This window comes from Telmatherina bonti, assembly GCF_933228915.1.
Source record: "Telmatherina bonti genome assembly, chromosome: 6".
Classification (NCBI taxonomy): domain Eukaryota; kingdom Metazoa; phylum Chordata; class Actinopteri; order Atheriniformes; family Telmatherinidae; genus Telmatherina; species Telmatherina bonti.
In genome coordinates, this window is record NC_136624.1 from 43,086,369 (window position 1) to 43,105,647 (window position 19,279).

The window sequence follows — 19,279 nt, forward strand, 5'->3', positions numbered from 1 at the left end:
AGTCGTCTATCAAGCAGTCTGGACCACCAAGTCGTTTGGACCACCAAGCGGTCTGGACCACCAAGTCGTTTGGACCACCAAGCAGTCTGGACCACCAAGCAGTCTGGACCACCAAGCAGTTTGGACCACCAAGCGGTCTGGACCACCAAGCGGTCTGGACCACCAAGCGGTCTGGACCACCAAGTCGTTTGGACCACCAAGCGGTCTGGACCACCAAGCAGTCTGGACCACCAGCGGTCCGGACCACCAAGCGGTCTGGACCACCAGCAGTCTGGACCACCAAGCCGTCTGGACCACCAGCAGTCTGGACCACCAAGCCGTCTGGACCACCAGCAGTCTGGACCACCAGCAGTCTGGACCACCATCAGTATCGACCACCAGCAGTTTGGACCACCAAGCAGTCTGGACCACCAGCAGTCTGGACCACCAAGTCGTTTGGACCACCAGCAGTCTGGACCACCAAGTCGTTTGGACCACCAAGTGGTCTGGACCACCAAGCAGTCTGGACCACCAAGCCGTTTGGACCACCAAGTCGTTTGGACCACCAAGCCGTTTGGACCACCAAGCCGTTTGGACCACCAAGCAGTGTAGACCACCAAGGAGTCTGGACCACCAAGCCGTTTGGACCACCAAGCAGTCTGGACCACCAAGCGGTTTGGACCACCAAGCCGTCTGGACCACCAAGCCGTCTGGACCACCAAGCCGTCTGGACCACCAAGCAGTTTGGACCACCAAGCCGTTTGGACCACCAAGCCGTCTGGACCACCAAGCAGTCTGGACCACCAAGCCGTCTGGACCACCAAGCCGTCTGGACCACCAAGTCGTTTAGACCACCAAGCAGTCTGGACCACCAAGTCGTCTATCAAGCAGTCTGGACCACCAAGTCGTTTGGACCACCAAGCGGTCTGGACCACCAAGTCGTTTGGACCACCAAGCAGTCTGGACCACCAAGCAGTCTGGACCACCAAGCAGTTTGGACCACCAAGCGGTCTGGACCACCAAGCGGTCTGGACCACCAAGCGGTCTGGACCACCAAGCAGTCTGGACCACCAAGTCGTTTGGACCACCAAGCGGTCTGGACCACCAAGCAGTCTGGACCACCAGCGGTCTGGACCACCAAGCGGTCTGGACCACCAGCAGTCTGGACCACCAAGCCGTCTGGACCACCAGCAGTCTGGACCACCAAGCCGTCTGGACCACCAGCAGTCTGGACCACCAGCAGTCTGGACCACCATCAGTATAGACCACCAGCAGTTTGGACCACCAAGCAGTCTGGACCACCAGCAGTCTGGACCACCAAGTCGTTTGGACCACCAGCAGTCTGGACCACCAAGTCGTTTGGACCACCAAGTGGTCTGGACCACCAAGCAGTCTGGACCACCAAGCCGTTTGGACCACCAAGTCGTTTGGACCACCAAGCCGTTTGGACCACCAAGCCGTTTGGACCACCAAGCGGTCTGGACCACCAAGTCGTTTAGACCACCAAGCAGTCTGGACCACCAAGCCGTTTGGACCACCAGCAGTCTGGACCACCAAGCAGTGTAGACCACCAAGGAGTCTGGACCACCAAGCCGTTTGGACCACCAAGCAGTCTGGACCACCAAGCGGTTTGGACCACCAAGCCGTCTGGACCACCAAGCCGTCTGGACCACCAAGCAGTTTGGACCACCAAGCCGTTTGGACCACCAAGCCGTCTGGACCACCAAGCAGTCTGGACCACCAAGCCGTCTGGACCACCAAGCCGTCTGGACCACCAAGCCGTTTGGACCACCAAGTCGTTTAGACCACCAAGCAGTCTGGACCACCAAGCAGTCTGGACCACCAAGCAGTCTGGACCACCAAGCCGTTTGGACCACCAGCAGTCTGGACCACCAAGAGGTCTGGACCACCAAGTCGTTTAAACCACCAAGCAGTCTGGACCACCAAGCAGTCTGGACCACCAAGCCGTTTGGACCACCAAGCCGTTTGGACCACCAGCAGTCTGGACCACCAAGCAGTCTGGACCACCAAGCAGTCTGGACCACCAAGTCGTTTAGACCACCAAGCAGTCTGGACCACCAAGCCGTTTGGACCACCAGCAGTCTGGACCACCAAGCGGTCTGGACCACCAAGTCGTTTAGACCACCAAGCAGTCTGGACCATCAAGCCGTTTGGACCACCAGCAGTCTGGACCACCAAGCGGTCTGGACCACCAGCAGTCTGGACCACCAAGCAGTCTGGACCACCAAGTCGTTTGGACCACCAAGCCGTTTGGACCACCAAGCCGTTTGGACCACCAAGCGGTCTGGACCACCAAGTCGTTTAGACCACCAAGCAGTCTGGACCACCAAGCCGTTTGGACCACCAGCAGTCTGGACCACCAAGCAGTCTAGACCACCAAGTCGTTTGGACCACCAAGCGGTCTGGACCACCAAGTAATTTAGACCACCAAGCAGTCTGGACCACCAAGCAGTCTGGACCACCAAGCCGTTTGGACCACCAGCCGTCTGGACCACCAAGCAGTCTTGACCACCAAGCAGTTTGGACCACCAAGCGGTCTGGACCACCAACTCATTTAGACCACCAAGCAGTCTGGACCACCAAGCCGTCTGGACCACCAAGCCGTTTGGACCACCAAGTCGTTTAGACCACCAAGCAGTCTGGACCACCAAGCAGTCTGGACCACCAAGCCGTTTGGACCACCAGCAGTCTGGACCACAAAGCGGTCTGGACCACCAAGTCGTTTAGACCACCAAGCAGTCTGGACCATCAAGCCGTTTGGACCACCAGCAGTCTGGACCACCAAGCGGTCTGGACCACCAAGTCGTCCACCAAGCAGTCTGGACCACCAAGTCGTTTGGACCATCAAGCGGTCTGGACCACCAAGTCGTTTGGACCACCAAGCGGTCTGGACCACCAAGCAGTCTGGACCACCAAGTCGTTTGGACCATCAAGCGGTCTGGACCACCAAGTCGTTTGGACCACCAAGCGGTCTGGACCACCAAGCAGTCTGGACCACCAAGTCGTTTGGACCACTAAGCGGTCTGTACCACCAAGCGGTCTGGACCACCAAGCAGTCTGGACCACAAAGTCGTTTGGACCACCAAGCGGTCTGGACCACCAAGCGGTCTGGACCACCAAGCAGTCTGGACCACCAGCAGTCTGGACCACCAAGCGGTCTGGACCACCAGCAGTCTGGACCACCAAACAGTCTGGACCACCAAGCCGTTTGGACCACCAAGTCGTTTAGACCACCAAGCAGTCTGGACCACCAAGCAGTCTGGACCACCAAGTCGTTTAGACCACCAAGCAGTCTGGACCACCAAGCCGTTTGGACCACCAGCAGTCTGGACCACCAAGCGGTCTGGACCACCAAGTCGTTTAGACCACCAAGCAGTCTGGACCATCAAGCCGTTTGGACCACCAGCAGTCTGGACCACCAAGCGGTCTGGACCACCAAGTCGTCTATCAAGCAGTCTGGACCACCAAGTCGTTTGGACCACCAAGCGGTCTGGACCACCAAGTCGTTTGGACCACCAAGCAGTCTGGACCACCAAGCAGTCTGGACCACCAAGCAGTTTGGACCACCAAGCGGTCTGGACCACCAAGCGGTCTGGACCACCAAGCGGTCTGGACCACCAAGCAGTCTGGACCACCAAGCAGTCTGGACCACCAGCGGTCTGGACCACCAAGCGGTCTGGACCACCAGCAGTCTGGACCACCAAGCCGTCTGGACCACCAGCAGTCTGGACCACCAAGCCGTCTGGACCACCAGCAGTCTGGACCACCAGCAGTCTGGACCACCATCAGTATCGACCACCAGCAGTTTGGACCACCAAGCAGTCTGGACCACCAGCAGTCTGGACCACCAAGTCGTTTGGACCACCAGCAGTCTGGACCACCAAGTCGTTTGGACCACCAAGTGGTCTGGACCACCAAGCAGTCTGGACCACCAAGCCGTTTGGACCACCAAGCCGTTTGGACCACCAAGCCGTTTGGACCACCAAGCCGTTTGGACCACCAAGCGGTCTGGACCACCAAGTCGTTTAGACCACCAAGCAGTCTGGACCACCAAGCCGTTTGGACCACCAGCAGTCTGGACCACCAAGCAGTGTAGACCACCAAGGAGTCTGGACCACCAAGCCGTTTGGACCACCAAGCAGTCTGGACCACCAAGCGGTTTGGACCACCAAGCCGTCTGGACCACCAAGCCGTCTGGACCACCAAGCCGTCTGGACCACCAAGCAGTTTGGACCACCAAGCCGTTTGGACCACCAAGCCGTCTGGACCACCAAGCAGTCTGGACCACCAAGCCGTCTGGACCACCAAGCCGTCTGGACCACCAAGTCGTTTAGACCACCAAGCAGTCTGGACCACCAAGTCGTCTATCAAGCAGTCTGGACCACCAAGTCGTTTGGACCACCAAGCGGTCTGGACCACCAAGTCGTTTGGACCACCAAGCAGTCTGGACCACCAAGCAGTCTGGACCACCAAGCAGTTTGGACCACCAAGCGGTCTGGACCACCAAGCGGTCTGGACCACCAAGCGGTCTGGACCACCAAGCAGTCTGGACCACCAAGTCGTTTGGACCACCAAGCGGTCTGGACCACCAAGCAGTCTGGACCACCAGCGGTCTGGACCACCAAGCGGTCTGGACCACCAGCAGTCTGGACCACCAAGCCGTCTGGACCACCAGCAGTCTGGACCACCAAGCCGTCTGGACCACCAGCAGTCTGGACCACCAGCAGTCTGGACCACCATCAGTATCGACCACCAGCAGTTTGGACCACCAAGCAGTCTGGACCACCAGCAGTCTGGACCACCAAGTCGTTTGGACCACCAGCAGTCTGGACCACCAAGTCGTTTGGACCACCAAGTGGTCTGGACCACCAAGCAGTCTGGACCACCAAGCCGTTTGGACCACCAAGTCGTTTGGACCACCAAGCCGTTTGGACCACCAAGCCGTTTGGACCACCAAGCGGTCTGGACCACCAAGTCGTTTAGACCACCAAGCAGTCTGGACCACCAAGCCGTTTGGACCACCAGCAGTCTGGACCACCAAGCAGTGTAGACCACCAAGGAGTCTGGACCACCAAGCCGTTTGGACCACCAAGCAGTCTGGACCACCAAGCGGTTTGGACCACCAAGCCGTCTGGACCACCAAGCCGTCTGGACCACCAAGCCGTCTGGACCACCAAGCAGTTTGGACCACCAAGCCGTTTGGACCACCAAGCCGTCTGGACCACCAAGCAGTCTGGACCACCAAGCAGTCTGGACCACCAAGCCGTCTGGACCACCAAGCCGTTTGGACCACCAAGTCGTTTAGACCACCAAGCAGTCTGGACCACCAAGCAGTCTGGACCACCAAGCAGTCTGGACCACCAAGCCGTTTGGACCACCAAGAGGTCTGGACCACCAAGTCGTTTAAACCACCAAGCAGTCTGGACCACCAAGCAGTCTGGACCACCAAGCAGTCTGGACCACCAAGCCGTTTGGACCACCAAGCCGTTTGGACCACCAGCAGTCTGGACCACCAAGCAGTCTGGACCACCAGCAGTCTGGACCACCAGCGGTCTGGACCACCAGCGGTCTGGACCACCAAGCGGTCTGGACCACCAGCAGTCTGGACCACCAAACAGTCTGGACCACCAGCAGTCTGGACCACCAAGCAGTCTGGACCACCAAGCCGTTTGGACCACCTAGTCGTTTGGACCACCAAGCCGTTTGGACCACCAAGCCGTTTGGACCACCAAGCCGTTTAGACCACCAAGCAGTCTGGACCACCAAGGAGTCTGGACCACCAAGCCGTTTGGACCACCAAGCAGTCTGGACCACCAAGCGGTTTGGACCACCAAGCGGTTTGGACCACCAAGCCGTCTGGACCACCAAGCCGTCTGGACCACCAAGCCGTCTGGACCACCAAGCAGTCTGGACCACCAAGCAGTCTGGACGACCAAGCCGTTTGGACCACCAAGCCGTCTGGACCACTAAGCAGTCTGGACCACCAAGCCGTTTGGACCACCAAGCCGTCTGGACCACCAAGCCGTCTGGACCACCAAGCCGTTTGGACCACCAAGTCGTTTAGACCACCAAGCAGTCTGGACCACCAAGCAGTCTGGACCACCAAGCCGTTTGGACCACCAGCAGTCTGGACCACAAAGCGGTCTGGACCACCAAGTAGTTTAGACCACCAAGCAGTCTGGACCATCAAGCCGTTTGGACCACCAGCAGTCTGGACCACCAAGCGGTCTGGACCACCAAGTCGTCCACCAAGCAGTCTAGACCACCAAGTCGTTTGGACCATCAAGCGGTCTGGACCACCAAGTCGTTTGGACCACCAAGCGGTCTGGACCACCAAGCAGTCTGGACCACCAAGTCGTTTGGACCACTAAGCGGTCTGGACCACCAAGCGGTCTGGACCACCAAGCGGTCTGGACCACCAAGCAGTCTGGACCACCAAGTCGTTTGGACCACCAAGCGGTCTGGACCACCAAGCAGTCTGGACCACCAGCAGTCTGGACCACCAAGCGGTCTGGACCACCAGCAGTCTGGACCACCAAACAGTCTGGACCACCAAGCCGTTTGGACCACCAAGTCGTTTAGACCACCAAGCAGTCTGGACCACCAAGCAGTCTGGACCACCAAGTCGTTTAGACCACCAAGCAGTCTGGACCACCAAGCCGTTTGGACCACCAGCAGTCTGGACCACCAAGCGGTCTGGACCACCAAGTCGTTTAGACCACCAAGCAGTCTGGACCATCAAGCCGTTTGGACCACCAGCAGTCTGGACCACCAAGCGGTCTGGACCACCAGCAGTCTGGACCACCAAGCAGTCTGGACCACCAAGTCGTTTGGACCACCAAGCCGTTTGGACCACCAAGCCGTTTGGACCACCAAGCGGTCTGGACCACCAAGTCGTTTAGACCACCAAGCAGTCTGGACCACCAAGCCGTTTGGACCACCAGCAGTCTGGACCACCAAGCAGTCTAGACCACCAAGTCGTTTGGACCACCAAGCGGTCTGGACCACCAAGTCATTTAGACCACCAAGCAGTCTGGACCACCAAGCAGTCTGGACCACCAAGCCGTTTGGACCACCAGCCGTCTGGACCACCAAGCAGTCTTGACCACCAAGCAGTTTGGACCACCAAGCGGTCTGGACCACCAAGTCATTTAGACCACCAAGCAGTCTGGACCACCAAGCAGTCTGGACCACCAAGCCGTTTGGACCACCAGCAGTCTGGACCACCAAGCAGTCTTGACCACCAAGCAGTTTGGACCACCAAGTGGTCTGGACCACCAAGTCGTTTAGACCACCAAGCAGTCTGGACCACCAGCAGTCTGGACCACAAAGCAGTCTGGACCACCAAGCCGTTTGGACCACCAAGTCGTTTGGACCAGCAAGCCGTTTGGACCAGCAAGCCGTTTGGACCACCAAGCGGTCTGGACCACCAAGTCGTTTAGACCACCAAGCAGTCTGGACCACCAAGCCGTTTGGACCACCAGCAGTCTGGACCACCAAGCAGTCTAGACCACCAAGTCGCTTGGACCACCAAGCGGTCTGGACCACCAAGTCGTTTAGACCACCAAGCAGTCTGGACCACCAAGCGGTCTGGACCACCAAGCCGTTTGGACCACCAGCAGTCTGGACCACCAGGCGGTCTGGACCACCAAGCCGTTTGGACCACCAAGCCGTTTGGACCACCAAGCGGTCTGGACCACCAAGTCGTTTAGACCACCAAGCAGTCTGGACCACCAAGCCGTTTGGACCACCAGCAGTCTGGACCACCAAGCAGTCTAGACCACCAAGTCGTTTGGACCACCAAGCGGTCTGGACCACCAAGTCATTTAGACCACCAAGCAGTCTGGACCACCAAGCAGTCTGGACCACCAAGCCGTTTGGACCACCAGCCGTCTGGACCACCAAGCAGTCTTGACCACCAAGCAGTTTGGACCACCAAGCGGTCTGGACCACCAATTCATTTAGACCACCAAGCAGTCTGGACCACCAAGCAGTCTGGACCACCAAGCCGTTTGGACCACCAGCAGTCTGGACCACCAAGCAGTCTTGACCACCAAGCAGTTTGGACCACCAAGCGGTCTGGACCACCAAGTCGTTTAGACCACCAAGCAGTCTGGACCACCAGCAGTCTGGACCACCAAGCAGTCTGGACCACCAAGCCGTTTGGACCACCAAGTCGTTTGGACCACCAAGCCGTTTGGACCAGCAAGCCGTTTGGACCACCAAGCGGTCTGGACCACCAAGTCGTTTAGACCACCAAGCAGTCTGGACCACCAAGCCGTTTGGACCACCAGCAGTCTGGACCACCAAGCAGTCTAGACCACCAAGTCGTTTGGACCACCAAGCGGTCTGGACCACCAAGTCGTTTAGACCACCAAGCAGTCTGGACCACCAAGCAGTCTGGACCACCAAGCCGTTTGGACCACCAGCAGTCTGGACCACCAAGCGGTCTGGACCACCAAGTCGTCCACCAAGCAGTCTGGACCACCAAGTCGTTTGGACAACCAAGCGGTCTGGACCACCAAGTCGTTTGGACCACCAAGCGGTCTGGACCACCAAGCAGTCTGGACCACTTAGCAGTCTGGACCACCAAGTCGTTTGGACCACCAAGCGGTCTGGACCACCAAGCGGTCTGGACCACCAAGTCGTTTGGACCACCAAGAGGTCTGGACCACCAAGCAGTCTGGACCACCAGCAGTCTGGACCACCAGCAGTCTGGACCACCAAGCAGTCTGGACCACCAAGTCGTTTAGACCACCAAGCAGTCTGGACCACCAAGCCGTTTGGACCACCAGCAGTCTGGACCACCAAGCGGTCTGGACCACCAAGTCGTTTAGACCACCAAGCAGTCTGGACCATCAAGCCGTTTGGACCACCAGCAGTCTGGACCACCAAGCGGTCTGGACCACCAGCAGTCTGGACCACCAAGCAGTCTGGACCACCAAGCCGTTTGGACCACCAAGCCGTTTGGACCACCAAGCGGTCTGGACCACCAAGTCGTTTAGACCACCAAGCAGTCTGGACCACCAAGCCGTTTGGACCACCAGCAGTCTGGACCACCAAGCAGTCTAGACCACCAAGTCGTTTGGACCACCAAGCGGTCTGGACCACCAAGTCATTTAGACCACCAAGCAGTCTGGACCACCAAGCAGTCTGGACCACCAAGCCGTTTGGACCACCAGCCGTCTGGACCACCAAGCAGTCTTGACCACCAAGCAGTTTGGACCACCAAGCGGTCTGGACCACCAAGTCATTTAGACCACCAAGCAGTCTGGACCACCAAGCAGTCTGGACCACCAAGCCGTTTGGACCACCAGCAGTCTGGACCACCAAGCAGTCTTGACCACCAAGCAGTTTGGACCACCAAGTGGTCTGGACCACCAAGTCGTTTAGACCACCAAGCAGTCTGGACCACCAGCAGTCTGGACCACCAAGCAGTCTGGACCACCAAGCCGTTTGGACCACCAAGTCGTTTGGACCACCAAGCCGTTTGGACCAGCAAGCCGTTTGGACCACCAAGCGGTCTGGACCACCAAGTCGTTTAGACCACCAAGCAGTCTGGACCACCAAGCCGTTTGGACCACCAGCAGTCTGGACCACCAAGCAGTCTAGACCACCAAGTCGCTTGGACCACCAAGCGGTCTGGACCACCAAGTCGTTTAGACCACCAAGCAGTCTGGACCACCAAGCGGTCTGGACCACCAAGCCGTTTGGACCACCAGCAGTCTGGACCACCAGGCGGTCTGGACCACCAAGCCGTTTGGACCACCAAGCCGTTTGGACCACCAAGCGGTCTGGACCACCAAGTCGTTTAGACCACCAAGCAGTCTGGACCACCAAGCCGTTTGGACCACCAGCAGTCTGGACCACCAAGCAGTCTAGACCACCAAGTCGTTTGGACCACCAAGCGGTCTGGACCACCAAGTCATTTAGACCACCAAGCAGTCTGGACCACCAAGCAGTCTGGACCACCAAGCCGTTTGGACCACCAGCCGTCTGGACCACCAAGCAGTCTTGACCACCAAGCAGTTTGGACCACCAAGCGGTCTGGACCACCAATTCATTTAGACCACCAAGCAGTCTGGACCACCAAGCAGTCTGGACCACCAGCAGTCTGGACCACCAAGTCGTTTAGACCACCAAGCAGTCTGGACCATCAAGCCGTTTGGACCACCAGCAGTCTGGACCACCAAGCAGTCTGGACCACCAAGTCGTTTGGACCACCAAGCGGTCTGGACCACCAAGTCGTTTAGACCACCAAGCAGTCTGGACCATCAAGCCGTTTGGACCACCAGCAGTCTGGACCACCAAGCGGTCTGGACCCCCAAGTCGTCCACCAAGCAGTCTGGACCACCAAGTCGTTTGGACCACTAAGCGGTCTGGACCACCAAGTCGTTTGGACCACTAAGCGGTCTGGACCACCAAGTCGTTTGGACCACCAAGCGGTCTGGACCACCAAGCAGTCTGGACCACCAAGCAGTCTGGACCACCAAGTGGTCTGGACCACCAAGCGGTCTGGACCACCAAGCAGTCTGGACCACCAAGTCGTTTGGACCACCAAGCGGTCTGGACCACCAAGCAGTCTGGACCACCAAGTGGTCTGGACCACCAAGCGGTCTGGACCACCAAGCAGTCTGGACCACCAAGTCGTTTGGACCACCAAGCAGTCTGGACCACCAAGCAGTCTGGACCACCAGCAGTCTGGACCACCAGCAGTCTGGACCACCAAGCGGTCTGGACCACCAGCAGTCTGGACCACCAAGCAGTCTGGACCACCAAGCAGTCTGGACCACCAAGTCGTTTGGACCACCAAGCGGTCTGGACCACCAAGCAGTCTGGACCACCAAGCAGTCTGGACCACCAAGTCGTTTGGACCACCAAGTGGTCTGGACCACCAAGCGGTCTGGACCACCAAGCAGTCTGGACCACCAAGTCGTTTGGACCACCAAGCGGTCTGGACCACCAAGCTGTCTGGACCATCAAGCCGTTTGGACCACCAGCAGTCTGGACCACCAAGTCGTTTGGACCACTAAGCGGTCTGGACCACCAAGTCGTTTGGACCACCAAGCGGTCTGGACCACCAAGCAGTCTGGACCACCAAGCAGTCTGGACCACCAAGTGGTCTGGACCACCAAGCGGTATGGACCACCAAGCGGTCTGGACCACCAAGTCGTTTGGACCACCAAGCAGTCTGGACCACCAAGCAGTCTGGATCACCAGCAGTCTGGACCACCAGCAGTCTGGACCACCAAGCGGTCTGGACCACCAGCAGTCTGGACCACCAAGCAGTCTGGACCACCAAGCAGTCTGGACCACCAAGCCGTCTGGACCACCAGCAGTCTGGACCACCAGCAGTCTGGACCACCAAGCGGTCTGGACCACCAAGCGGTCTGGACCACCAGCAGTCTGGACCACCAAGCAGTCTGGACCACCAAGTCGTTTGGACCACCAAGCCGTTTGGACCACCAAGCCGTTTGGACCACCAAGCGGTCTGGACCACCAAGTCGTTTAGACCACCAAGCAGTCTGGACCACCAAGCCGTTTGGACCACCAGCAGTCTGGACCACCAAGCAGTCTTGACCACCAAGCAGTTTGGACCACCAAGCGGTCTGGACCACCAAGTCGTTTAGACCACCAAGCAGTCTGGACCATCAAGCCGTTTGGACCACCAGCAGTCTGGACCACCAAGCAGTCTGGACCACCAAGTCGTTTGGACCACCAAGCGGTCTGGACCACCAAGTCGTTTAGACCACCAAGCAGTCTGGACCATCAAGCCGTTTGGACCACCAGTAGTCTGGACCACCAAGCGGTCTGGACCACCAAGTCGTCCACCAAGCAGTCTGGACCACCAAGTCGTTTGGACCACTAAGCGGTCTGGACCACCAAGCAGTCTGGACCACCAAGCAGTCTGGACCACCAAGTCGTTTGGACCACCAGCAGTCTGGACCACCAAGCGGTCTGGACCACCAAGCAGTCTGGACCACCAAGCGGTCTGGACCACCAAGCAGTCTGGACCATCAAGCCGTTTGGACCACCAGCAGTCTGGACCACCAAGCAGTCTGGACCACCAAGTCGTTTGGACCACCAAGCAGTCTGGACCACCAAGTCGTTTGGACCACCAAGCGGTCTGGACCACCAAGTCGTTTGGACCACCAAGCGGTCTGGACCACCAAGCAGTCTGGACCACCAAGCAGTCTGGACCACCAAGTCGTTTGGACCACCAAGCGGTCTGGACCACCAAGCAGTCTGGACCACCAAGACGTTTGGACCACCAAGCGGTCTGGACCACCAAGCGGTCTGGACCACCAGCAGTCTGGACCACCAAGCGGTCTGGACCACCAAGCAGTCTGGACCACCAAGCAGTCTGGACCACCAAGTCGTTTGGACCACCAAGCGGTCTGGACCACCAAGCAGTCTGGACCACCAAGCCGTCTGGACCACCAGCAGTCTGGACCACCAAGCCGTCTGGACCACCAAGTCGTTTGGACCACCAAGCGGTCTGGACCACCAAGCAGTCTGGACCACTTAGCAGTCTGGACCACCAAGTCGTTTGGACCACCAAGCGGTCTGGACCACCAAGCGGTCTGGACCACCAAGTCGTTTGGACCACCAAGAGGTCTGGACCACCAAGCAGTCTGGACCACCAGCAGTCTGGACCACCAGCAGTCTGGACCACCAAGCAGTCTGGACCACCAAGTCGTTTAGACCACCAAGCAGTCTGGACCACCAAGCCGTTTGGACCACCAGCAGTCTGGACCACCAAGCGGTCTGGACCACCAAGTCGTTTAGACCACCAAGCAGTCTGGACCATCAAGCCGTTTGGACCACCAGCAGTCTGGACCACCAAGCGGTCTGGACCACCAGCAGTCTGGACCACCAAGCAGTCTGGACCACCAAGCCGTTTGGACCACCAAGCCGTTTGGACCACCAAGCGGTCTGGACCACCAAGTCGTTTAGACCACCAAGCAGTCTGGACCACCAAGCCGTTTGGACCACCAGCAGTCTGGACCACCAAGCAGTCTAGACCACCAAGTCGTTTGGACCACCAAGCGGTCTGGACCACCAAGTCATTTAGACCACCAAGCAGTCTGGACCACCAAGCAGTCTGGACCACCAAGCCGTTTGGACCACCAGCCGTCTGGACCACCAAGCAGTCTTGACCACCAAGCAGTTTGGACCACCAAGCGGTCTGGACCACCAAGTCATTTAGACCACCAAGCAGTCTGGACCACCAAGCAGTCTGGACCACCAAGCCGTTTGGACCACCAGCAGTCTGGACCACCAAGCAGTCTTGACCACCAAGCAGTTTGGACCACCAAGTGGTCTGGACCACCAAGTCGTTTAGACCACCAAGCAGTCTGGACCACCAGCAGTCTGGACCACCAAGCAGTCTGGACCACCAAGCCGTTTGGACCACCAAGTCGTTTGGACCACCAAGCCGTTTGGACCAGCAAGCCGTTTGGACCACCAAGCGGTCTGGACCACCAAGTCGTTTAGACCACCAAGCAGTCTGGACCACCAAGCCGTTTGGACCACCAGCAGTCTGGACCACCAAGCAGTCTAGACCACCAAGTCGCTTGGACCACCAAGCGGTCTGGACCACCAAGTCGTTTAGACCACCAAGCAGTCTGGACCACCAAGCGGTCTGGACCACCAAGCCGTTTGGACCACCAGCAGTCTGGACCACCAGGCGGTCTGGACCACCAAGCCGTTTGGACCACCAAGCCGTTTGGACCACCAAGCGGTCTGGACCACCAAGTCGTTTAGACCACCAAGCAGTCTGGACCACCAAGCCGTTTGGACCACCAGCAGTCTGGACCACCAAGCAGTCTAGACCACCAAGTCGTTTGGACCACCAAGCGGTCTGGACCACCAAGTCATTTAGACCACCAAGCAGTCTGGACCACCAAGCAGTCTGGACCACCAAGCCGTTTGGACCACCAGCCGTCTGGACCACCAAGCAGTCTTGACCACCAAGCAGTTTGGACCACCAAGCGGTCTGGACCACCAATTCATTTAGACCACCAAGCAGTCTGGACCACCAAGCAGTCTGGACCACCAGCAGTCTGGACCACCAAGTCGTTTAGACCACCAAGCAGTCTGGACCATCAAGCCGTTTGGACCACCAGCAGTCTGGACCACCAAGCAGTCTGGACCACCAAGTCGTTTGGACCACCAAGCGGTCTGGACCACCAAGTCGTTTAGACCACCAAGCAGTCTGGACCATCAAGCCGTTTGGACCACCAGCAGTCTGGACCACCAAGCGGTCTGGACCCCCAAGTCGTCCACCAAGCAGTCTGGACCACCAAGTCGTTTGGACCACTAAGCGGTCTGGACCACCAAGTCGTTTGGACCACTAAGCGGTCTGGACCACCAAGTCGTTTGGACCACCAAGCGGTCTGGACCACCAAGCAGTCTGGACCACCAAGCAGTCTGGACCACCAAGTGGTCTGGACCACCAAGCGGTCTGGACCACCAAGCAGTCTGGACCACCAAGTCGTTTGGACCACCAAGCGGTCTGGACCACCAAGCAGTCTGGACCACCAAGTGGTCTGGACCACCAAGCGGTCTGGACCACCAAGCAGTCTGGACCACCAAGTCGTTTGGACCACCAAGCAGTCTGGACCACCAAGCAGTCTGGACCACCAGCAGTCTGGACCACCAGCAGTCTGGACCACCAAGCGGTCTGGACCACCAGCAGTCTGGACCACCAAGCAGTCTGGACCACCAAGCAGTCTGGACCACCAAGTCGTTTGGACCACCAAGCGGTCTGGACCACCAAGCAGTCTGGACCACCAAGCAGTCTGGACCACCAAGTCGTTTGGACCACCAAGTGGTCTGGACCACCAAGCGGTCTGGACCACCAAGCAGTCTGGACCACCAAGTCGTTTGGACCACCAAGCGGTCTGGACCACCAAGCTGTCTGGACCATCAAGCCGTTTGGACCACCAGCAGTCTGGACCACCAAGTCGTTTGGACCACTAAGCGGTCTGGACCACCAAGTCGTTTGGACCACCAAGCGGTCTGGACCACCAAGCAGTCTGGACCACCAAGCAGTCTGGACCACCAAGTGGTCTGGACCACCAAGCGGTATGGACCACCAAGCGGTCTGGACCACCAAGTCGTTTGGACCACCAAGCAGTCTGGACCACCAAGCAGTCTGGATCACCAGCAGTCTGGACCACCAGCAGTCTGGACCACCAAGCGGTCTGGACCACCAGCAGTCTGGACCACCAAGCAGTCTGGACCACCAAGCAGTCTGGACCACCAAGCCGTCTGGACCACCAGCAGTCTGGACCACCAGCAGTCTGGACCACCAAGCGGTCTGGACCACCAAGCGGTCTGGACCACCAGCAGTCTGGACCACCAAGCAGTCTGGACCACCAAGTCGTTTGGACCACCAAGCCGTTTGGACCACCAAGCCGTTTGGACCACCAAGCGGTCTGGACCACCAAGTCGTTTAGACCACCAAGCAGTCTGGACCACCAAGCCGTTTGGACCACCAGCAGTCTGGACCACCAAGCAGTCTTGACCACCAAGCAGTTTGGACCACCAAGCGGTCTGGACCACCAAGTCGTTTAGACCACCAAGCAGTCTGGACCATCAAGCCGTTTGGACCACCAGCAGTCTGGACCACCAAGCAGTCTGGACCACCAAGTCGTTTGGACCACCAAGCGGTCTGGACCACCAAGTCGTTTAGACCACCAAGCAGTCTGGACCATCAAGCCGTTTGGACCACCAGTAGTCTGGACCACCAAGCGGTCTGGACCACCAAGTCGTCCACCAAGCAGTCTGGACCACCAAGTCGTTTGGACCACTAAGCGGTCTGGACCACCAAGCAGTCTGGACCACCAAGCAGTCTGGACCACCAAGTCGTTTGGACCACCAGCAGTCTGGACCACCAAGCGGTCTGGACCACCAAGCAGTCTGGACCACCAAGCAGTCTGGACCATCAAGCCGTTTGGACCACCAGCAGTCTGGACCACCAAGCAGTCTGGACCACCAAGTCGTTTGGACCACCAAGCAGTCTGGACCACCAAGTCGTTTGGACCACCAAGCGGTCTGGACCACCAAGTCGTTTGGACCACCAAGCGGTCTGGACCACCAAGCAGTCTGGACCACCAAGCAGTCTGGACCACCAAGTCGTTTGGACCACCAAGCGGTCTGGACCACCAAGCAGTCTGGACCACCAAGACGTTTGGACCACCAAGCGGTCTGGACCACCAAGCGGTCTGGACCACCAAGCGGTCTGGACCACCAGCAGTCTGGACCACCAAGCGGTCTGGACCACCAAGCAGTCTGGACCACCAAGCAGTCTGGACCACCAAGTCGTTTGGACCACCAAGCGGTCTGGACCACCAAGCAGTCTGGACCACCAAGCCGTCTGGACCACCAGCAGTCTGGACCACCAAGCCGTCTGGACCACCAGCAGTCTGGACCACCAAGCGGTCTGGACCACCAGCAGTCTGGACCACCGAGCGGTCTGGACCACCGAGCGGTCTGGACCACCGAGCGGTCTGGACCACCAAGCAGTCTGGACCACCAAGCGGTCTGGACCACCAAGCTGTCTGGACCACCAAGTCGTTTGGACCACCAAGCAGTCTGGACCACCAAGCAGTCTGGACCACCAGCAGTCTGGACCACCAGCAGTCTGGACCACCAAGCGGTCTGGACCACCAGCAGTCTGGACCACCAAGCAGTCTGGACCACCAAGCAGTCTGGACCACCAAGCCGTCTGGACCACCAGCAGTCTGGACCACCAGCAGTCTGGACCACCAAGCGGTCTGGACCACCAAGCGGTCTGGACCACCAGCAGTCTGGACCACCAAGCAGTCTGGACCACCAAGTCGTTTGGACCACCAAGCCGTTTGGACCACCAAGCCGTTTGGACCACCAAGCGGTCTGGACCACCAAGTCGTTTAGACCACCAAGCAGTCTGGACCACCAAGCCGTTTGGACCACCAGCAGTCTGGACCACCAAGCAGTCTAGACCACCAAGTCGTTTGGACCACCAAGCGGTCTGGACCACCAAGTCGTTTAGACCACCAAGCAGTCTGGACCACCAAGCAGTCTGGACCACCAAGCCGTTTGGACCACCAGCAGTCTGGACCACCAAGCAGTCTTGACCACCAAGCAGTTTGGACCACCAAGCGGTCTGGACCACCAAGTCGTTTAGACCACCAAGCAGTCTGGACCATCAAGCCGTTTGGACCACCAGCAGTCTGGACCACCAAGCAGTCTGGACCACCAAGTGGTTTGGACCACCAAGCGGTCTGGACCACCAAGTCGTTTAGACCACCAAGCAGTCTGGACCATCAAGCCGTTTGGACCACCAGCAGTCTGGACCACCAAGCGGTCTGGACCACCAAGTCGTCCACCAAGCAGTCTGGACCACCAAGTCGTTTGGACCACCAAGCGGTCTGGACCACCAAGTCGTTTGGACCACCAAGCGGTCTGGACCACCAAGCAGTCTGGACCACCAAGCAGTCTGGACCACCAAGTCGTTTGGACCACCAAGCGGTCTGGACCACCAAGCGGTCTGGACCACCAAGCAGTCTGGACCACCAAGACGTTTGGACCACCAAGCGGTCTGGACCACCAAGCGGTCTGGACCACCAAGCAGTCTGGACCACCAAGCAGTCTGGACCACCAGCAGTCTGGACCACCAAGCGGTCTGGACCACCAAGCGGTCTGGACCACCAGCAGTCTGGACCACCAAGCGGTCTGGACCACCAAGCGGTCTGGACCACCAAGCAGTCTGGACCACCAAGTCGTTTGGACCACCAAGCGGTCTGGACCACCAAGCAGTCTGGACCACCAAGCCGTCTGGACCACCAGCAGTCTGGACCACCAAGCTGTCTGGACCACCAGCAGTCTGGACCACCAAGCCGTCTGGACCACCAGCAGTCTGGACCATCAAGCGGTCTGGACCACCAGCAGTCTGGACCACCGAGCGGTCTGGACCACCGAGCGGTCTGGACCACCGAGCGGTCTGTACCACCGAGCGGTCTGGACCACCAGCAGTCTGGACCACCAAGCCGTCTGGACCACCAGCAGTCTGGACCACCAAGCGGTCTGGACCACCAGCAGTCTGGACCACCGAGCGGTCTGGACCACCGAGCGGTCTGGACCACCGAGCGGTCTGTACCACCGAGCGGTCTGGACCACCAAGCAGTCTGGACCACCAAGCAGTCTGGACCACCAAGCCGTTTGGACCACCAAGCGGTCTGGACCACCAAGCGGTCTGGACCACCAAGCGGTCTGGACCACCAGCAGTCTGGATCACCAGCAGTCTGGATCACCAGCAGTCTGGACCACCAAGCGGTCTGGACCACCAAGCTGTCTGGACCACCAGCAGTCTGGACCACCAAGCCGTCTGGACCACCAAGCTGTCTGGACCACCAGCAGTCTGGACCACCAGCAGTCTGGACCACCAAGCAGTCTGGACCACCAAGTCGTTTGGACCACCAAGCGGTCTGGACCACCAAGTGGTCTGGACCACCAAGCCGTTTGGACCACCAAGCGGTCTGGACCACCAAGCGGTCTGGACCACCAAGCAGTCTGGACCACCAAGCCGTTTGGACCACCAGCAGTCTGGACCACCAAGCAGTCTGGACCACCAAGACGTTTGGACCACCAAGCGGTCTGGACCACCAAGCCGTTTGGACCACCAAGCGGTCTGGACCACCAAGACGTTTGGACCACCAGCAGTCTGGACCACCGAGCGGTCTGGACCACCGAGCGGTCTGTACCACCGAGCGGTCTGGACCACCAAGCAGTCTGGACCACCAAGCAGTCTGGACCACCAAGCCGTTTGGACCACCAAGCGGTCTGGACCACCAAGCGGTCTGGACCACCAGCAGTCTGGATCACCAGCAGTCTGGACCACCAAGCGGTCTGGACCACCAAGCTGTCTGGACCACCAGCAGTCTGGACCACCAAGCCGTCTGGACCACCAAGCTGTCTGGACCACCAGCAGTCTGGACCACCAAGCAGTCTGGACCACCAAGTCGTTTGGACCACCAAGTGGTCTGGACCACCAAGTGGTCTGGACCACCAAGCCATTTGGACCACCAAGCGGTCTGGACCACCAAGCGGTCTGGACCACCAAGCCGTTTGGACCACCAGCAGTCTGGACCACCAAGCAGTCTGGACCACCAAGACGTTTGGACCACCAAGCGGTCTGGACCACCAAGACGTTTGGACCACCAAGCGGTCTGGACCACCAAGCCGTTTGGACCACCAAGCGGTCTGGACCACCAAGACGTTTGGACCACCA

At 58.8% G+C, this 19,279-nt stretch overlaps 1 protein-coding gene across 1 annotated transcript in view; it reads right to left on the bottom strand.

The window, feature by feature from the left end:
- The window catches only part of cxxc1b (CXXC finger protein 1b), a 43,556-nt gene that overhangs the window by 10,274 nt on the left and 14,003 nt on the right, over positions 1-19,279 (bottom strand). The gene's annotated exons all lie outside the window — the stretch shown is intronic.